General features: G+C 39.7%; 1 long non-coding RNA gene across 1 annotated transcript; it reads left to right on the top strand.

Annotated features, from left to right (window-relative positions):
• Nucleotides 1-525: 525 nt before the first annotated feature.
• On the top strand, nucleotides 526-20,368 carry LOC131507236 (uncharacterized). The gene is made up of 3 exons (XR_009259403.1): nucleotides 526-611; nucleotides 12,234-12,362; nucleotides 18,581-20,368. It is a non-coding gene; the product is annotated as an uncharacterized LOC131507236 (long non-coding RNA).
• Nucleotides 20,369-21,100: the final 732 nt, after the last annotated feature.

Genomic DNA, 21,100 nt, shown 5'->3' with positions numbered 1-21,100 from the left:
TCAAAAATAAACATTAAAAAAAATATTTTTAAGACTTGGGTAATCCAGGAGTAGTGACAATAAAATGTGAAATTATCTCTCTTCCTGCTCCCCTCCCATTAAGCTCACTGCTCACCTGGGAGAATCATGGTCAGTCCCTTTGATGCATGTTCACACCTATATATGTACATACACATGTATGTCATGAATACAAACGTCCCTTTCTCAGTTGAAATATCTGGGAGAGTTTACCAAGTACATGGGGATCTATCACATGCTTTGTAACAGCAACCTGGAATAGAGGTGTCCCCATAGTGCTCAGTAGATTGCTGGGATCAGACCTGGACAGAGATAAGGACAGAGCCAGGGGCAGAAGGCAGGGCTTTGCCAGTGAATGACGAGAATTCGTGATCTTTCCATTTATTTCCATTTTTATTAGACCAAGCTGTATTAGAATAACATCTCCACTTTAGTATTTGCATACGGTATTCTTTAAACATTTACAACCATGTTACAAAGTAGGGACTGTTATTATTCCCATTTTGTAGATGGTGAAATTGAGGTTCATTTCAGGAATTATGGAACTTGCTGGAAGTCATGCAGCTACTAAGTGATAGAGACATTAGTCTGAGGTAAGTCTTTGTATCTCTGATGTCCATGCCTTAACCATGACACTTGATCCCTACTTTATAATCCTTTCCACATCATGGAGGCTTTTTAAAATGTGAATTTTAATTTTGGTCCCCAAAGACTATTTCAAGTAGGTGGACCAGGTCTGTCTAGAGCCACAAACCTGACTGGTTTATTCCCTTGCCTGCAAGGCCCACAATCCTATGCATTCTGCAAACTCTGAGAACTCACACAGCTGCCCTTATGGCCCCCTGCCCCTGGTGACTCCTCAGGGAGATGTCCAGTCAGCCAACAAGCACCAGACAGGCAGATTCATTGTTGGGAAAGGTGATCTGAGATGAGGTGGTGGCAGTCAGTGTGTGGATGAGGAGGTAATGCACCCACCAAATGCAGTTATTGGAAACTGCACTCATTAGAATGCTGTAATTGGTTCCCGCAGGGCATTCAAGGTTAGTGACACAGGAGAAAAAGAGGAGGGGCTGCGTGTGTGTGTGTGTGTGTGGGGGGGGGGGGTTGTACTGTATGGATTTTGTTTTCTTTTTTACCTTTTCTCCTCCAGGAGGGAATTTCAACCTGCCTGCCTCACGTCAGGCTCTGCGTTTGGCAGATGTGAGGTCTTCTGAGACCGGCAATCACCACCTTGCCCAGTTCTGTGTCCCTCTTTCTCTCATCCACCCTTCATCAGGAGCCTGCCTGTGAGTCTCATCCCACCTTTTTGGCCAGATAAGAAAGCTACTGATTAGCAAATTTACAGAAAGGGGTTGGAACTTGGTATGACACTCCTCACAGACTGAATGAGGCAGATAGGATTTTTCAAAGAACCTCACGTGAAAGGCAAGGCTTGGCCCCAAGTCATATGACCCAAATGGGGGATCTGCAGGTATCAGTGAAATGGCAGGCCATCAGCTAGATAATAGATAACACTTTGTGCCACCCACATATAAAGCTAGACATTGCCATCAGGGTGCCAGAATGTTCCCACTTACTTCTGGGGTGAAGAAAGGAGGGGCGGTATCGTCTCACCCTTAGGGTTGGATTCTTTTTTCGAACAACCATACTATTAGTAGGTCAACACAAAAGGTGATCTCCTGATACTAAATTTAGCACTCCCAGTATGTCCAAACCTGCCTTTCTGAAAAACTTGATAGAGGGGATTATGATTTCTATACTCAGAAGCCAGGAAATTTCTGAGGAGCTGAAAATGTTCTACCTCTTGATCTGAGTGTGGTTCCATGGTTTTAAGCACAGTACAATTCATCAAGTCATACACTTAAGATCAGTGCGTGTTACATTTCTTATATGTCTTACCTTACAAAGTAAAAAATAAATATTAGTCCACTGCCAAAAACATGAGTTCTCAAAATGTTATCTGTACACCAAATTTTCCTGAAACCCTCTCTATTTGCCTACATCCTCTCACTACCTAGCCAAATCCTGGGCTTTTATTAAGGGCCAGGTGAAGATAAGCTTTCTAAAGAAAACCTAACCTTGGTTGCCCAAACCACATTGATTCATGTTTTCTCTTTACGGACCTACTATCAGAACTGGGGACAGGTCCAAGCTTATGGGATCTGAGGTTTACACAATATGGGGATTTCTTTATAAAATAAAAATTACAAATTTATGAATACAAATTAAATTACAAAATTTAGTTACAAAAAAGGAGACTAGAGATTTCAGGTCCCTTTTCCCCTGTGAGCTCTTTATACAATTTACCATCAGTGTTCATATAATAAAGCTACCTGCTTGCAACTCAGGTTGAGCTCTGCGTCTAGAACTCTCATCACCTCCTGACCACCCCCGGAATGCGTACGGGGCAGGCAAGTGAGAGGAACTCTCTGAAGCCCAGGCTTCATCACTTTGCAGTAAATCTGGTCCAGGTCAGCACATACATGTGAACATTTCACTTCAGCCTAGTCTGAGTAGAAACTTTGTTTCCTGCACACATGGTCAGCCTCCCTGGGTGGACTATAAAATCCTTCAGGGCAAAACCACAGTTTCACATTGTTTTCAAGACTCTCACACTGCACACGCCAGTGCCTTTTCTAGGAAGGGCTCGCCATACTGTTGAAATATTTTCTAGGAAGGGCTCACCATACTGTTGAAATATCGTTTGGGAGAGGGGAAAGGGACTCCCAAAGACAGGTGGTAGTGATAATGGGGAATGATAAGTCATTAGTTGGATTAAGTGGATTCTTTCCATGCTCCCACTATCCAGGTCCTGAATATTCGCCCAGCCCTACACTGAGCCAAACATCTTTTAAAAATTGGCTTGACTGAAAATTAACCTCAGGCCATATGGAAAGTAAGAGATGGTCTGGCTTGGCTCAGACAGGTAAAGTCATTTCTCTAGGCTGCCTGCACTTCTGCACGACATGAAGGATTCTACAGAGGAGAAGAAAGAAAAAAGAAAATAATGGAGAGAGAGAGACAGAGAGAGACAGAGAGAGAGAAGGAAGAGAAAGAGGGAGAAAGAAGATGAGAAAGAAAGGAAGGGTCTTGTAAAAACAAAAAAGTAGGAGATTAATGGAAAAAGAATACTTAATAAAGCTCTCTTGGGCTCACACTGTCTTTTTTTCTTTCTTCCTTTTTTTTTTCTTTTTTGAGGCTGCTGTATTAAATTAAAGTCATACATAGGTTTCAAAGGAAATCACATTTCTGCAGTCTGGTGAACCTACCTGACAATGCACGCTAACAGAATTGTAAATGTAAAGGGTAATGCTTGTCAGTGGCTGACAGTTCTAAATGGCCTTTTAGTTCAGTACGCAGAGCTGTCATAAAAAAACATAAAAATGCATATGCAGACAGCTGAAACTGCTATGCACATCATTATCTGCAAATGGTATAAGTATCCTGAACAAAAGGCCTTCCAGTTTAAGGACATGCATAAGACATTTCTCTGCCTCCAGCTTTAAAACAAAGTGCTGTCAAGAAAACAAGATTCCCAGGGCCAGAACTGAGGTTTTTCTGTCAATCAGTGAGGTGCTACATTTGTACATATTTTTCTGACCCTGCATATGAGAAGAGCATTCTTAACAGATGTGTATTTAACTTCTGGCAGCTACATCTGTTTCTTCTCCATCTTCCTTCTTATTTCTTTATCATTGTTCTAACAGACCGTTGCATGGTGCGTCTTACTGTGTACTTGTTCATCCTACCCCTATCTTTGCTTTTTTCTCTTCATTTCCTCCAGCGCTTCTTTTCTCTAAAGAATTTATTTCTTTCTTTTTTCCTTTGTAATTTGGGAAAGTCAAGGGAGCTCAACTTTGGGACTGTGGTGATCAAATTGGTGGAAATATTTGTCTTTCCTTCCCCAAGCAATGATACTGTCTGCCCCTTTAAGATCGCAAGTTGCTTGAGGGCAAAGAAAATTTTTATAACATAATCATTCTGAAACCTGGTTGCGTGTCAGAATCACATGAAGAACTTTGCAAACTTCTCATTTCCTGAAACCCCCCAAAGTGATCCTCCGAATCAGAGTCTCTAGGGTTGGGTCCAGGACATTTGTGTTTGTTTTTTTTTTTTTTAATTTTTTAACGTTTATTTATTTTTGAGACAGAGAGAGACAGAACATGAACAGCGGAGGAGAAGAGAGAGAGGGAGACACAGAATCTGAAACAGGCTCCAGGCTCTGAGCTGTCAGCACAGAGCCCGACACGGGGCTCGAACTCACGGACCATGAGATCATGACCTGAGCCGAAGTCGGACGCTTAACCGACTGAGCCACCCAGGCGCCCAAGGACATTTGTGTTTTTAACAGACATCCTGGTGGTTACCATTTTTCATGCATTCAAACGTGCATCAGACCAATATTTATTGGGCATGTTCCCTTGTGGCAGTCAGTGTTCTAAGCACTGGGTATGTCTTTGTGGATGGAAAGACAAACTCCCTGACCCCTAACAGCTTGCATTCTATTCAGTGAGACAGGCCAATCAACAAATACATGTATAACTATGTTTGGTGCAGAGAGAGACAAATATTTGAAGAACATAAAACAGGCAATGGAGCGGAGAGGGGCATGAGCCAGGCTAAATGATTTACATGTGGAGGTCAGCAAGCTCTTCCTGAGGAGATGACAGAGGATCTGGGAACTGTGTGGTGAGGAGTCAGCCATGAGAAGATCTGAGGAAGAAGTTGCCTCATCTTATTCTTTCAACAGAATAGAAAGTATTACTAAAGTAGCCAAACTGAGACTGACACCTCTGTGCCAAGTGAGATGTAGGCGAATCAAGCCCAAGCCTCACCCCTGTTTCCACATCTATCCAAATCCTGCCCAAACTTTGGGGTCACCCTGAAGTATAAACTTCATCTGAGAGGCATCCATCAGCACATCTGTCCACCCAATGTATGTGGAGGATGTATTCTAATACAGGTCTGTGTAGGACTTTCTATAATAAGTTCCCTAATCGAGCTCAATTTGAACACCATTATTTCTGAATTCTTAGAATGTGGACCACAAAAACCAATTTCCTATCAGGTTGCATATGTTGGTAAGCCTTTTAAATAAGACTTTACATTTCTCAGGCTAGGGGCCATATTTTACAACTTCACTGTTTCTGGCCCACTGAGGCACTGTTTCTGGCCCACTCATCTTTCGTGAGCTTTTAAGTTTTAAGTCGAAGGCTTAAAATCTCCAGATGAATTTCAAAGAGAGATAGTGACCTTTAATAGTGGTTTTCCCCCAGGAGCGCCTGGGCGGCTAAGTCAGTTGAGCGTCCGACTCTTGATTTTGACTCAGGTCGTGATCCCGGGGTCATGGGATCCAGCCCTGTGTTGGGCTCTGTGCCTGGCATGAAGCCTTCTTGAGATTCTCTCTCTCTCTCTCTCTCTCTCTCTCTCTCTCTCTCTCTCTCTCTCTCCACCCTCTGACCCTCTCTATCGTTCTCTCTCTCTCTCAAATAAATTTAAAAAAATAATGATTTCCCCCCAATGAGCAATGACGACTCCATTGTTGGGCATAAACTGAAATGCAGAACTTGTAAGACAATATGGCCAATTGACTGAAAAGATGGGCCCTGGAGTAAGAGATTCACTAGCTGTGAGAGTGGACAAACCATGAAGCCTTGGTTCACTCAACTTAAAAACGGTGATAACAATAAGACTTACATGAACCAGTTATTAAGTGAAATAAAGTATGCATGATGCTTACTACACTGTCACATACAGTAGACACTTAATAAATGCTATCAATTATATTTATCATGATTATTACTTTCTATTGCACTATGAGTATATGACACTGCCATGTGACAAACTGAACCAGTCTTCCAACCTCTGAACATTGCTGTTTTCCCTTACCTTGAAAGATCTAGAAAGTACAATCTCTCCCAGAGCCAACATGTCCAGTTACCCTCTGGAGCCCCTCTAAGGAAGGCATCATTTTTTATACTATGCTTTCCTACTATATTTTCTTCTAATAGAACTTAGGTCTTCTAGCTTTTATAAAAAATAATGCTCTCCTGCTCCATCTCCTGGGGTTTACTCTTGCTAAGAGCAATCACTTTTTATTGAATGTGCAATTTTGTTGCTATGGAAAATATAGTGATTAATGAGACCCTGTGACCAAGGTTAGTTGGGACAGGCTTGGACTGGTTAGCATCACGTCCTTACTTTTCACAATACCAAAGTTGGCTACAGTAGGAACTGCATTATCAACCCCATTAGTAACTTTTCAGAGAGGATGTAGTTAATAAAAGGAACTACTGTGTTGTGTACAATTGTAAAAAGATTCAGATGTAACCTAAGAGGTCTCAAGTGGTGGAATATATAGTAAATATAACTTTTAGTTGCAGAAAAGGAAGAAAAATTAACAAAATGAATAGGAATTTGTAGAATTTACCATATAGGTGGTAAATATATTACCACATAATTTTCAAAATTATAACAGTGTGAAGAGATGCTTATATTATACATAATTTGAATTATATATATAAAACATATACATATTTGTGTGTATATATAATTATGTATATTATATATGTGTGTATATATGTGTGTATATATAATTATGTGTATATAATTATGTGTATATATATATATATGTATATATATATGTGTATATATATATACACACATATATATATATACACATATATATATACATATATATATATATGATTTTTAGAGTTAAAAAGGACATCAAGAGTCCTCAGTATAATCTTTGTAGGGAGAAATATATCTCACAGTATTCCCATAGATATTCTGAATTAATTACCTCACTATCTTCAGAAATAGTCCTATTGGAAAAATTCTACACTTTAATCTGACACCTATGGGGCACCTGGGTGGCATAGCTGGTTAAGCGTACAACTCTAATCTCACTCAGATCTTGATCTCATGGTGGTGAGTTCAAACCCTGCACTGGGCCTAAAGCCTACTTAAAAGAAAAATTAAAAAAAAAAGACATCTAAATCCACTTCGTGGTAACTTTCACCCTGGCCTTTTTACAAAAATGAAGAACAACACTATCTCATTTTTTAAATAAAATGTTAGAGTTGAAAAGAGCCTTAGAGATCTCATTACTGAGGCTTCCCATTTTGCAGTTAAGAAAACTGAGTGCTTCTTTTTCTACAGGTTTCCTCTCTGATTCTGTGAGGAGTTCTCATTTTCCTTATTGCATGAGCTGAGCTTTAAGCATTTGTGAATTCCAAACATCCAGCCCTCAGTTAGAATCCCAAGCCGGAATTTAGGAGAGAGGTTTGGGATATAGTAATAAAGCTAATAGTCATTGTTATGTTTATTGGTAGCCAAACTCATGGAAATTAAGGAGATTATCCAAGAAAAAGAGGGAAGGTGAGAAAACAAGAGGGCAGGATGAAATTCTAAGGTCCTTGCATTTTTATATCATGGTGAAAGTTTGTAATAATAATTTAAACCAGGTATAACTGAGACCCCACATAGCCCAGTCTGTTCTGTGTGCAAAAAAATAACCATTTAACTCCAAAAACCTTGAGAAAGAATATAAACTTCTTAACTGTGAGTTTCTTCTTTAAAGGGAGTAATATATAAAATGCTTCTCAAAAGTTTGCACAGTTAATATCTTCCTTTTCGAAGTGTCTGACTCAGGACGGCTGCTAAAATCTGTCCTCCATTCCAACTTCCTATGCTCTTTCGTTCTCCACAGTTCTTTTTCACCACATTGCGGCTTTCTCCCCAAATAGCTCTTTTCCCAGAGTCTTGCGGCTGCTCTTGAACGTGCCTGCTGAGACTTCTGCTTCCAAGACATATTGGGCCACCTAAGGATGCCTGGATGACTTGGCTGCCCCACAGCACCCATCTTCCCTCACTCTACACAGAGGGAAACCATGGGGAGTCTCTTGTCCTTCCCCCAGACTTGCATTTCTTTTCATTTTCTCATTTATAATTCTTATGAATGGTTTCTGATACATTGATTCTCTATAACATCATATCATTAGTCCTCTAGAGTCTTCTGCATCTGAAAATTTCATAAGCACGTACTTATGCAACTACTTGTCAACATGTTCAGTGAAACCGAATCAATGGTGGAATCAGGTGGCATTCCAACAGAGATCCTTCCCTAGGTGGACCGGGATAATTTTCACTTGAATAGTATTGGAATATACTGAGTGGCTGCACATATTGAGCTTTACAGTTGAGGTAGGTGGAGTGACTAGTCCAACGCCCAAAGTAAGATGGAATTCAAATTCATGGTCATTAATTCAAGGCCACTAATTATTCAGCAAGTTTAAAATGTATCAGAACTAATAGCTGGTATGCAGTCCACCAATTTTTGCAAAAGGAAATTCTGACCGAATCTTTACTAAAATTCAGGTCAACGTGATGTCTCAACATGGTAATTTTTTTTTTTTGAAGGAAATAGGTTAGTCTTGTCCATTTCATTCTTAGTGAACCCATGTTTGCTCTTATAATTCACCACATTCTTTGCTCAGGCTCCAAAGCTCCTCTAATCAACAGCCTGTCCTAGAATCTTGGTCGAGTGTGATTAAAATTACGTTCCTATCTATAGTTCCCAGAATTTGCTGTTTAAAAAATCATTAAAATGTTTATTTGCCTTTAGCATTCTGACATGGATCTCATTCCTCAAATAGCCTCAAAGATTACAAACAGCTTTGCTTAACAACAACACCCACACCCATGTTTATATCCTCCCTTCCCTGGCAGTCTGGGGAGAAATACATTTCCCCTCTCACACAGAAAATTTCAACTTATCTTTCGTTTTCCTTTTCACCTGCTGAATTGAAGCAGTTCCCTTACTCTTCCTCTCCATGCCCCAAATGTGAGCCTACAACACAAGTCTTTTCTGCTTATTGAAGAGTTTGCAGCCAGATGGACTCCACCACGGGGCCAGCCCCCCATCCAGTTTTGAAATAGTATGAGATGCAGAGATAAGAATTATGTACCGAATTCTGAGTTCTGGTCTCAGATGGAGTATGAATGTTGTACTTGGGCAACTTATTGAACCACTTTCTGTTGCTATTAATCTCAACACTAGAGCCAAGACTACCTTCCCACTGAATTCACAAGATGGTTGAGACAAGAGAAAAAAATGCTAAAGAAAAAAATATAAAATGCCTCTTTGATGCGTAAGGTTAAAATAATTCAACCTCAGGGTTCAGGCTTGGGCCTGAGCTGCACCCACCGGCCTTGTCTGCCTTGATTTTGGCGTCCCTGCCTTCATTTGGCTCTCCCAGTTATTTCCAACCTCAGTCAGCTCCCACCTTCTCAACCCCAGAGCTTCCCCAATTACTGGTCCCTGATCCCAACACACTGCCCTGTGCATTCTCAGCATGATTACTAACTAATTGGGTAAACGATCCAAACTTGTGAGGACATGGGTCATAATGTGTTCCCTCTCCAGGCAACAAAATAGCAATGCCTGGACCACCGTGCAAGTTATGTTCCTGACAAAACCATGCTTAGCAACGTCAGGGTCTTCTAACAAAGAGGAGATTGGAGGGCAGTGGTATTACAAATGCATGTGTTAATATATATATTTTTGAAACACAAAAAGGAAAAGATTCTAGAAGGTGTCTACTTCAGACTACATTTACCTATATTTGTAACCTGCTTTCAATATCTTCTTACTTGTGTGTTTAGGAAATATTGCTGTCAAATTCCAAGGCAGATTCGTCCTCTAGTTTTCTATTACTCAAAATTTAGATTTTCTAAAATTAAGGTCACCAGTTGAAAGCCTGTCTGTTGAATCTGGCCCAAGATATTTTTTTCTCGTGTAGTATTTAAAATTTTTTCAATTTGAATGCACTTAGAGCTAATTGCCACGGTCTGTACCACTTCCTATTGTTTACCAATGCTGACACTTGTATATTAGCAAAAAGAACATAGGCTACGAATCAGAAACCCTAGGTGCTAATTCAACTAATGCATACATTCAAAGTGCAATGTTGTTTCAGTTCTCCCATGTGCGAGCATTATGAACTTGGCCTTACCCCTTCTCTCTCGGCCTCAGTTTCTTCTGAGTGATGGAGATAACCATCTTCTTCTCTCCAAGACTGGTGTAGAGGTCACATAAAATAATGTATATGAATGCATGTAATATATCGTAAACCATACTATAAATATATAGTGTGTTTAGGTAAAAGCTCCTGTCCAGTACAAGATGACTCTCCCTCCACACACACTTATTCAGATACCCTGCATCCTTCCACCATCTGCCAACCAAACTTTGTAAGTTGAAGAAATACACAAGGAGACAAAGGGTCATTTACCTTGGTAGTTAATGTCCTATATGGATTCTGTTTATATAGGACTGTCTACAATTTTTCAGTCTAAAAATTACTCTGCACAGTTGCTTAATGGCCCTTTTATCTTCTCTTTAATCACATCTAGGACTTCTCACCATTCCCCCATTAAAGTTCCCATTTGTCTCTTTGATCATCCTCCCGAACCTTATTTGTATGCAGAACTCTACATGACACATACTATGTTTCTGGGCTAGCTGGTAGAACTTGAGGCCAGATATACCAAAGAGCTAAGCAAAAGGTAGAAAAGTCTTATTATTCCAACTACATAAAACATACATGGTGTGCATGTACATCCTTACATGTATGTGCTTGAATACTGAATACATATATTTAGGTAGATGTGTTTAGATGCTCACGGATAGAACAACAGCAAACGTGGCACATTCGTAGTTGCGTTGAAAGCACTGTCACTGGAGCCATGGCTCCTAGTCTGGCTTAAGGAGCTTCAAAAATATGTATAGATACCTGGACTCGAACATCAGAGATTCTGATGTAATTTTTTAGGGCGGCATCTAAGGACTGGTTCGTTTCAGAAAGCTCCTCTCCCCCAGGTGAATCTAGTGAGTAGCCGGTACTGAGAACAGTACAATAGGAACACATCTTGGAGGTGGTCTTGTTTTATATGCAGCTGAATCTTGCCACATGTCGCTCAATGAAAATTCCCTCTTTTTTAAAAGAGACATTTCCCCCTGGCATTATAGGTATTAATAGTCTGCTCCATCTAAAAATTCTGCTCCCAGAAATCAGTCTTAAAGAAATACAACCAGAATGTGTAAAGACAAAGATCCAAGGAGACACGGTGAGTAATAATGAGCGACTGGAACTAATCCAAATGCTCAACAATATAGGATCAGTTAAACACTGATGATAATAATAATAATAATAATAATAATGTAATGTACAGTCAATATGATGAAACTTTATATGGGACATAAAAAGAATGGCCAAAGTTTAAAAGTCTACTCACAGAAAAAATACCCAGAATACATTTTTTAAATGAAAAAAAAAGCAAGTTGTAGGATAATATGGATATAAGATACATTTTTGTACCAAACTCTCACCCTTAAATGAGAGGGCTAACACAAATTATAGAATCTCAATATGTGGTTCTTGAATTCATAGAGAAAATCCTACTCAGACAAACATCGAACTATTAATGGCTGCATGTAGGAGTGAGATGAGATGGGTAGGGGGAAGGAGATTTCTACTTTTCACTTTATATTCCCCCTTTATTATTTCAATGCTTATAAACAGACTATATTGTGTTTATAATTTTTAAAAGAGAGGAAAATTATTTGCTAGTGACACCCACTCCCTCACACACATTGCCTTCCAAATGTTAATCTGGCTGTTTAACAAAGAAAAAAAAAAAGAAAGAAAGAAAAGAAAGAAAGAAAATGATGGACACTATACTGGCTGCATTTCCCCACAGATCAAAAACACCCTGCATCTTTTCCATTCAGCATTCCATTAAAGTGTAACAGAGCCAAGTCTTATGTGTGGGAAAGTGTGTCTTTGTGTGTGTGGATCCCGTTGTAGTTACAACGGCCCCTCCCTTTGGTAACAATTTAACACCCACATGCATCCTCAGGAAGGTCAAAAGGGAAAGGCAAGAATAAAAAAACATGTTTTAGAAATGTTAACTAGCTCCCACTTCCAAAATTCTTTCCCCCACATTAAAAAACGACATCATGCATGTTTCCATGAGTGTCTGGTGGCTTTAATAAAATGAGTGGTGATATCGTCCATAGAAAAAATGGGAAGCTGGCAGCATGCTTTTCATCGGAAATGAGGCACTGTGCTGGGAATAACATTGGATTTTACAACATAAATTTAAAAGTCATCATGCTTAATTCTGTATCCTTTTTATAATTCATACAGGAGTCTTGTGGCCATTTTGAAATGTTAGAGTCGTAGGGAAAGAAAAATCATGGAATTTCCATATTCATGGAAAAACAGGACCTTCTCAGATGACTAAAAGAAATCAAAATTCCATTCACAAAAGAAAAAGTGGGTAATTTCCTGTAATTTTATATTTGAAACTTCAATTTGAATCTTCAGCAGACTTAAGTGGCAAAGCACAGATTCTAGTCATCGGCATGTTTTAAGGTGTTTGAAGCAAGAGACACAAACTTGGGGGATTCACTGACGATATTTCAGCAGTATTTCTGAATGTGCTATGGTACCATGCTTTTTGTTAGCCTGTTTTGATCAATCTCTCTCCCTCTGAAGGAATGAATAAGGAAGTAAAATACAAGACAATTGTTTACAATACACAGCCTAGCTTCAGAATCCTTAGACAAGGTAGATTTTAAGACTAGCTTTACCCTCAAATCCTTCTGTGACATCAAGCATGTTACTAAAACTTTCTATGCCACAGTACTATCCTCCCCTAAAACATAAATGAAAATACCTGCTTATCTGATAGGGTTGATAAATGAGAGAATCCACAATAAAGTATGTTTAAAAGTTAAGGGACTATTAATACAGGCAACATAGTGCAAAAGGAAATGATATAAACTAAAGCTGAACTGTGTGAGATAGCTTCCACAAGCTTGTTTTATCATCTGTAAAATGGGATGATTAATTCATAACTAATTCAACAAATATTCAGTGTCCTCACATGCCAGGCACTGTTTTACCTGCTAGGAAGGACAACTGTTCCTTTCTACCTACTCACAGGGATATCAATAAAGCAATGTCCACCCAGTACCATGAATATACGAGATTATTCACAGATTTTTCTTTTGTTGGAAAAGAAATTTATTGAGCTGATTTAACTGATTCATGTTAAAAGGAATGAATCAGACAAATCCTGTCTCTGAGAGCTTAAAGTCTACTGTGGTTGCTGAATATACTGAGAGAGTCAGAATTGCCTTTAAAAGATAAAATGACATAAACGATATGAGTGACAACCCAGTGTCCTGAGTGACTCTAGAGAATGTATGGCTCGGGGAGGATTCCCATGGGAGACTGGCTTGGGCTGATTTGATGCTGCTATACAGGTGCTTCTCAGCCCACTAGTCCTATATCCTTTCAAGGAGTGTTTACTGAGCCCTTTCTATGTGCCAGACCCTACACCAGACCTACATCGTCATGGTATATATTCTCCAAGAAAACACGCATGGTTCTTGCTCATGTGGACTTGAGACTTCAAACAGTTTTTCCCGGTGCTTCCAAGCACAGAATTTTTACCAGGATATCCAAAGTATTACTCCTCAAGATAGGCTAGACACAATACTGTGCTGATAAACCAGCTTTGAGAGGGAAAAGAGGGAAGAGTCCCTGATTTGTAACATTTGCCAATTCCCATAGTGTAAATACTCCCACCGTGGATGATTTTAAGCTACTAATGGTTTGACAAAAGGCTTGAAAAATTCCTGAATACCTAATGATTGGTTTTCATAGGCTGCTATGAGCCTGTTCTAGCATACTTTTGGAGATCAGAGGGATTTTGTTTCCTCTTTAGCCTAAGAAATGGCAGCATTTGTTAGATTCCTGATGAGCATCCACCAAATGGCTCTTAATTCCAGTCTAAATTCTTCCTCAGGAATTTACAAAGTCCTTCCAGGATGTCTTCCAAAACCCACAGGGCAATTGCCAGGGTGATTGCAGACTGGCTCCTCACCTTGGAATCAGAAATGCCCAACCAGGCTAAAGAGTGTTCATTGGAATGCTGAAATAGCATCTTATGAAACAAAAGCTTCAGATTCAAACACAAAACAAAAGCGAACAAACAAACAAAAAAAACAAATTTAGGGGTACCTGGATGGTCCAGTCAGTAGAGCATAGGACTCTTGATCTCAGGGTTGTGAGTTCAAGCCCCACATTGGGTGTAGAGCTTACTTAAAAGACAAACAAATTTGTACTTGACCCTTTCAACCTTATGGCATGATTTCTAAGCTAAACAACAACAACAACAAACCTCAATTGGCTGGAAAATAATTGATGTCATAGTAGGAAAGAAAAAACAAACAAGGTCAAAAAAGAGAGAGACCCTGTCCACAAAGCCCTTCAGTTTGTAAGTTTGTAAACAGCTCTCACCACACAGAACACATGCTAGTTGAAGGGAACAAACTTTCCATATAAGTGTTGGGTGGGGCCCAGAGGTCCTCGCCTACATAGAAAGCTATTTACTATTTTATAAAATACTCCATGCAAAAGTATATGCTCTGTTAAACTTGCCTTAACAGCAAGTACACTGGACAAGTATTGGTGGAGAAGGCAAGACAGTGCCCCTTGAGAAGTACAAAATACAGTGTCCACCCTCCAGGAACTTGCAGTCTGGTTGGATCAAGGCTATGCATCTTTACCAAAGGGTGACTTGAGGGAGTAAAACCAGGCATGCCACAGACTAATGGTCTTCAAGTGACATGTTGTGGAAGGCCAATGACTTCCAAACACCTCTGTTTTCCAGGCTGTTCACTATCTGGTCCACCTACACTATCTCCAAGTTCCTTCCTCACACTCTCCATGGCAGTCATGGTAAACTTCTCTCACTTGCTCAGCAAGGTGTGTTCTCTCCTCTCTGCAAGACTTCACATGTTCTGTGTCTTCTTATTAGGAGAGGCCCAGCTGCACACCATTGCTCTCTCCCCAGACCGTCTGCATGTGGCTATCTTGGAATCATACTTTTGTTTGTTTGTTTGTTTATAGCACCTTTATTCCTAATTGGCCCAAAGAGAAACAACCCAAACGTCATTAACTGGTGAATGAATTCAGAAATTATGGTATATCTATTCAATGGAATTCCATACAGCAATAAAAAGGGAGGAACACACAATATGGATGTAACTCAGAAAAATCATTCTAAGTGAGAAAATCCAGAAGACACAGAAAACTGTACATACTGTATGGGAATCATACTTTTGATCTCAACTTAAGCACTGCTTTTGTTTGTTTGTTTGTTTCATGTCTTCTACAAAGCTTTTATGACCAAGCTGTGTTTCCTGTTCCTCCTTTGGGCTTCAAAGTTCTGGGTGCATTCTACCACCCCTGGCTATATATCGTACCTAATTCTAACTTCCTATTTACTTGCTCACCCTCTGTGAGAGCTCATTTAGACTATATACTGTGATAAATATTTTGCACACATTATTTCATTTGAGGCAATCCATTTATTTATTAAATTTTAGAGCTTTAGAGTGCAATTGGGGTAGGGGCAGAGGGAGGGAGGGAGAGAGAAAGAGAGAGAGAAAGAGAGAGAGAGAGGGAGAGAGACAATCTTAAGTAGGTTCCACACTCAGTGCAGAGCCCGACGCAAGGCTTGATCCCACAACCCTGGGATCATGACCTGAGCTGAAATCAAGAGTCAGACACTTAGCCAACTAAGCCACCGAGGTGCCATGAGGCAATCCTTTTAATATTACTATTTTGCAGAGGAGGAAATTGAGGCTCCAGAAAGTTAAGTAATTAACTGTGATAACACTTCTAGTGTATCAGTCAAGATTCTTGGATTGCAGAACACAGAAGCGAGTATAGCTGTTTCAAGCAGGAAAATTTGTAAAAAGATACTATGTAGCTTATAGAAACTCCTAGAGGACCAGGGATATGGGTACAGAAGGTACAGAGAATTTGCAACCTACTAACTGTATACAGACACACCCAGGAGAAAGGCCCACTTACGCCCTTGCCTGCATTACCCATCAATCAATACATCTGACCCTAGAGATGGGATACTGGAAATGGTACCATTACAGAAGCTTCTTTCACTATGAAGATCTGCTCTCTCTGAACATAATCACCACCTCCCACTGCTCAGGGCCGCCTCTGAGTCTTGTGTGGATGCCATAACTGCAGTGGAGTTTATGCAATGCCATTTCTAGCTTCTCAGCCTCTATAATAAGAATGTCAAACCAGCAGGGCATTCACATGGGCACTGAGTGTTCCATCTTATAGTAACAGCTATTTGCTTTACTCAGAGCACGGAGGAGCTGGAATTGAAACCTTGCCTTCAAAGTCCATGAATGGAATTGAATTGCTATCTTACTCCATATGGGTAGGTGTCTGTGTGGGACGCAGGGTATCTCAGCCCCCTCCCCCTCAGGAGCCCCCTCTAGAGTCAGACTGCAGGATTCAAATCCCAACTTCATATCTGTATAGCCTTGGTTAATTCATTCAAGCTTGCTGGGACTAGATTGGCTCATCCATAAAATAAAGATATTTGTATCTACCTGATGGGGTTATTGAGACAATCGAAAGAGAAAATCATCTGTGAAGTGTTTGACCTATAGTCAGTGCTAAATAAGACATTAGCTGCTGGTATTATTATTGTTGTTATGCTATCATTATTTGTTATTATTATCCTGTGCTATTGTCACTCTGAGGGATGATATCCTAGGAGGGAAAATCGTATGTTGAATAAAAATGCTAGACACGTACATTTGCATGGCACATTCATGGGGCCATGAGATCCTCCCTCTTCCCGGAGTGAAGAGTTCCTGCAAGGGAGTAGTGGGTGATAAGGCTGCGGATGGATGCAGAGCCGCATTGCACTGAAAGCTTTGAATTCCCTGGGAGAGGGACTCAATTGGGCCCTGGCAGAGACCTGCCTTGGAGGTGGTAGTCACAGAACTATTCCCAGCCTCTGTGCTTCACATCCTCACCCCAACACAAAAGGGAAGGATGAGTGACACCTCAAACAACTTTGGAGAGTCTAACAACAATTTTCAACTTCAAACAGGCCACACATAAAAGTTGAAGACTTTTGCTACAAACCCAACCACTGGGAAATCACTGTCTGGCTGACATTAATTCCCCAGTTACTGTGAAGCTGTTACTGAAAAATGCAACTTTTTTTTTATTCCAAGTCCTTTAACATTTCAATCTAGGGCATGGGCAACGTGGAGCAAATCCAGGTCAGCTCCTGCTTTAATCCCCAAACTGAGTATCAGTGTTAACTCCGTGAGGAATTAAGGCCCAGAGGTGAGGGCAGGGGGAGACGAAGGGCAATAAGAGATCATTCAGATCCTAGTAGAATTTGCTTTCTCTATGTCAGCCTCGATATATTAGAATCATCATTGTTATTGTTTGTGTTTAAAAAATTTTCAATCCCACGTTACATTTTTATTGCATTTTGGAGTCTATAAAGCTCATCTTTGTATGTTGTCTTTTTTGATTTCATTTGATTTGTGAGGATTGGACAAGTTCGGTTTCAGAATGACAAAGGTTAGGAGTAGAAGGAACCTCAGAGATCATTCTAGTTTTGTTTCAGGATGAACCATCTCAGGAGAAAGTGTTGATCATGGCCTCACTGCCAGGCAGTGTCAGAATTTGGGATAGCTTCCAGATCACCAGATTTCTAGATTTAAAAACTGGAAACATTCGTTGAGTATTATGGCAATGGTATGTGACATTGGGACTAGGGTAAAGGTAAAACCCTGAGTTTAGAGATTCCAGGCTAGTGGGAAAACAATCAGCGACTTAGGCAATTATACCAGGAGAGCGACGAACAGATGAGGCAGAGTTCAGTACAGATTGAGATAGAAATACCTATTCTCAAGGTTTCAAATTGGCACAGAAATTTTCAGGGGACACATAGTTTTAGTGTTTTGGATAAACATAAGTCCACTGTTTAAAAAAATATATTCATGCAAGGTAGAAAAGTAAAAAGAAAAAAGAATTTACTTAGATGCCACTACTCAGAGACAATACATTGTTAAAATCCTACTTAGCATCCTTCCAGATATATCTCTGTAGCCGTCTGATTCTGCATAGCTATAAATATGGTTGCAGGTAGGGGCACCTGGATGTCTCAGTCAGATAAAGGTCTGATTCTTGATTTCGGGTCAGGTCATGATCCCACAGTTGATAGAATCGAGCTCCATATCGAGCTCTGCACTGACAGTGCAAAGCCTGCTTGGGATTCTCGCTTTCTCTGCCCCTTCCCTGACTGATGTGGGCACATGCACGCTTTCTCTCTCTCAAAATAAATAAGTATACTTAAAAAAATATATATTATTATAGCTATAGATAAATGTATTCATATATGCAATCATACTATGCATGCTGATTTGCAAACTCATATTTTATTTTATAGTGTGACATGAACAAATGTTAATATCAATAAACATAGAATTACCACATCATTTTTAAAAGTTGAATATTATTTCACTATCTGGATGTACCATATTTAACCAGTACCCTATTGATGGTCATTTAGGTGGTTTGTAATTCTTTGCCATTATAAACAATGATATGATGTGGGATTTTACATGTGTGTTTTGCAGAGTTACATGAAATGTCTCTTTAGGATAAATTCCCAGAAATGGAATTGCTCTGGATGCCCTGCATTGCTGATTTGATACAGATTGCCAAATGGCCTGAAGAGTTACTTTTCAAATTTTAGGTCCCAGATGTCCAGTTATGGTGGAGCCCTCCCTACCTTTAAGCTCACTGTGAGCTCCCCAGATTCTGCAAGAAAGGCCAGGGTAGAGAAAATATCCAGCGAAAAACACAACTAACCTGTGCCTGGTTCTGGAAGGTTCTTCACGCACATTATCTTGTGGAAGCCACAGATCATTCTTAAGAAGCTGGTATCATCTGATCTACTTTATATATGAAGACTCGGAAGCTCAGAAGCTGGATAAATTCCTCAAAGAGAGAAGTTTACTATTGAAACTTGAATTTATGGGGCCACAAAATGCCCTGGGCATTTGGAGGATGAGTAGTAAAAGTAGGGTGAAGAGCCAACCTTTGTCTACTTTGAATGCTTACCCTCAATGCCACTGCTCCTTTGTCCTGTTCCTAACACTCTACAGAAACCAGTGCTACGGATGGGTATGGAGCCAACCCTCCCTCCATAAATGTCAGCACCTGCCTGGGGCTCCTAACATTGGCCTTTATCTTCCCCACAGGGCTGACTTTTTTACGAGTTGAAGTCTGAGAAACAAGTCAGTTTCCCACTTCTCTAAAATCTTAAAATAGGAAACATCGGCCATAAGCTATGAGAGCAAGCCAGCCAAGGTGTATGTTTGCTGGAAATAAAACTGGTAGGTCCTTCAGGGCAAGGGGGGATGGACTCAGGGGCATTTCTTCACCATCTGTTTCAGCCTCCAATGTGTCTTGATAGATGGTTTTTGCTTATTACTCATTACTCACCTCATCTTTCTCCCTGAGCTCCGTTCCTTGAAATATGGTTCTCTCATTTGAATAGCAATGACTAAGTGCATTGGAACTTACTTAAATACATTCTAAAAACATTAAATTGAGAACACACAATCCAGCAATGTACCAATTGCCAAACTCTAGTAAAAGTTTAAGTGATTAAAACAATTTAATGCATGAAACACGCGTTCAGGAAGGCAAAGAGAAAGAGTAAGTTTTTCCAGTGCAACGTCAGCCCGGTGATATTTCGGAAGAAGTGGGTGGAGGCCATTGCCAAGAGAAAGTGAAATAATTGATGAAGACCCAAAGGAAAATGCCCTTGATCTCGAAGTTATTACTTCATTTCATGAAATACCTTAAAAGTCAATGACAGACTATAAAGTCAGAAAGTCAATAGTTTTTCCCCCCCTTGGATACAATTCCAATATGTGCATATAAACATGTCAGGCAGTCCTCTAGAAAAGAAAAAAAACTATAGCTTGGGGTCTGGGTCATGTTTTCAAATAGCCTTATTATTCCTGTTATGAAGTGGACACTCAGGTATTTGGCTCGGGACTTTTATCCACACCCAAGTGATTGGGTGATTTATAACTTGCTATCCACATTCTCATAGCCGTTTGGTCAATTTAAAGGCCTAAAACTGGGCTTGATGTTTACTCTATCAGGAAAAGAAACATGTGCGCATACACACACACACACACACACACACACACACACACACAGCAAATTCGTATCATAGATTAACCACTATCTCAAGTGCCTTTGCCCGGGAACAAGATTCTATTTATATCTTCCTCCTTCCCCTTCTTTCCATCCTCCCTTCCTTTCTTTCTCCCTCCCTTCCTCCTTCCCTTTCTCCTTCCCTCTTTCTTCCTTTCTTCTTTGCTTTCATCCTTTTCTTATTTTTCTTTTTTTTCCTTCTCTCCCTGCCCCCCGCCATTCCCTTCTCTTTCTCCACCTCTCTCTTTTTTTGATATCCATAATTGAGGAAAGAAATGATAGACTTCATCTTGCCTTATTCCAACTGATTTCATCCTCTTTTATTTTGGAAATAGTGCTTAACATCTTAAGAGAAAATGCTTCTTGTGTGTTGACTGATCCTGATACTTTCTGCTTCTTGTTAAGCTAGAACAAGCAACCAGAGAGCATCAAGAAGTAGAAAAAAAAATAAAATTGAAATCTTGGCATTTCTCCAAACAAAAAAAAATCCATTTGTTTGTTCATCAGTAAATAAATATTACTAAGCTCCTCTAATAATAGTCCTGGTTACTCACACATGGGCTATGGCAATGGGCAAGAGAGGGATGATACCTGACTTCACTGAGCTTAGAGTCCCGTTGATCAATATTTACCTTATGAAACAATGCTGTGGATATGGTCTGTTACCAACCCAGGCATTTGTTTCTCCATATATATATATATGTATATATACGTATATATATACATATATATATATATATATACGTATATATATATATATACATATATATATGTATATATATACGTATATATATATGTATATATATGTGTGTGTGTGTGTATATATATATATATATATATATATGTATGTATATATATCACCGTGGGGCCCATGGGAATTAACATCATCTCTAGTTGAAGAGGTAAGCCTTGATTGGCCTAAA

The sequence above is a fragment of the Neofelis nebulosa genome, chromosome 1 (genome assembly GCF_028018385.1).
Source record: "Neofelis nebulosa isolate mNeoNeb1 chromosome 1, mNeoNeb1.pri, whole genome shotgun sequence".
Lineage (NCBI taxonomy): Eukaryota > Metazoa > Chordata > Mammalia > Carnivora > Felidae > Neofelis > Neofelis nebulosa.
This window is presented reverse-complemented; position numbering and strand designations above follow the sequence as displayed.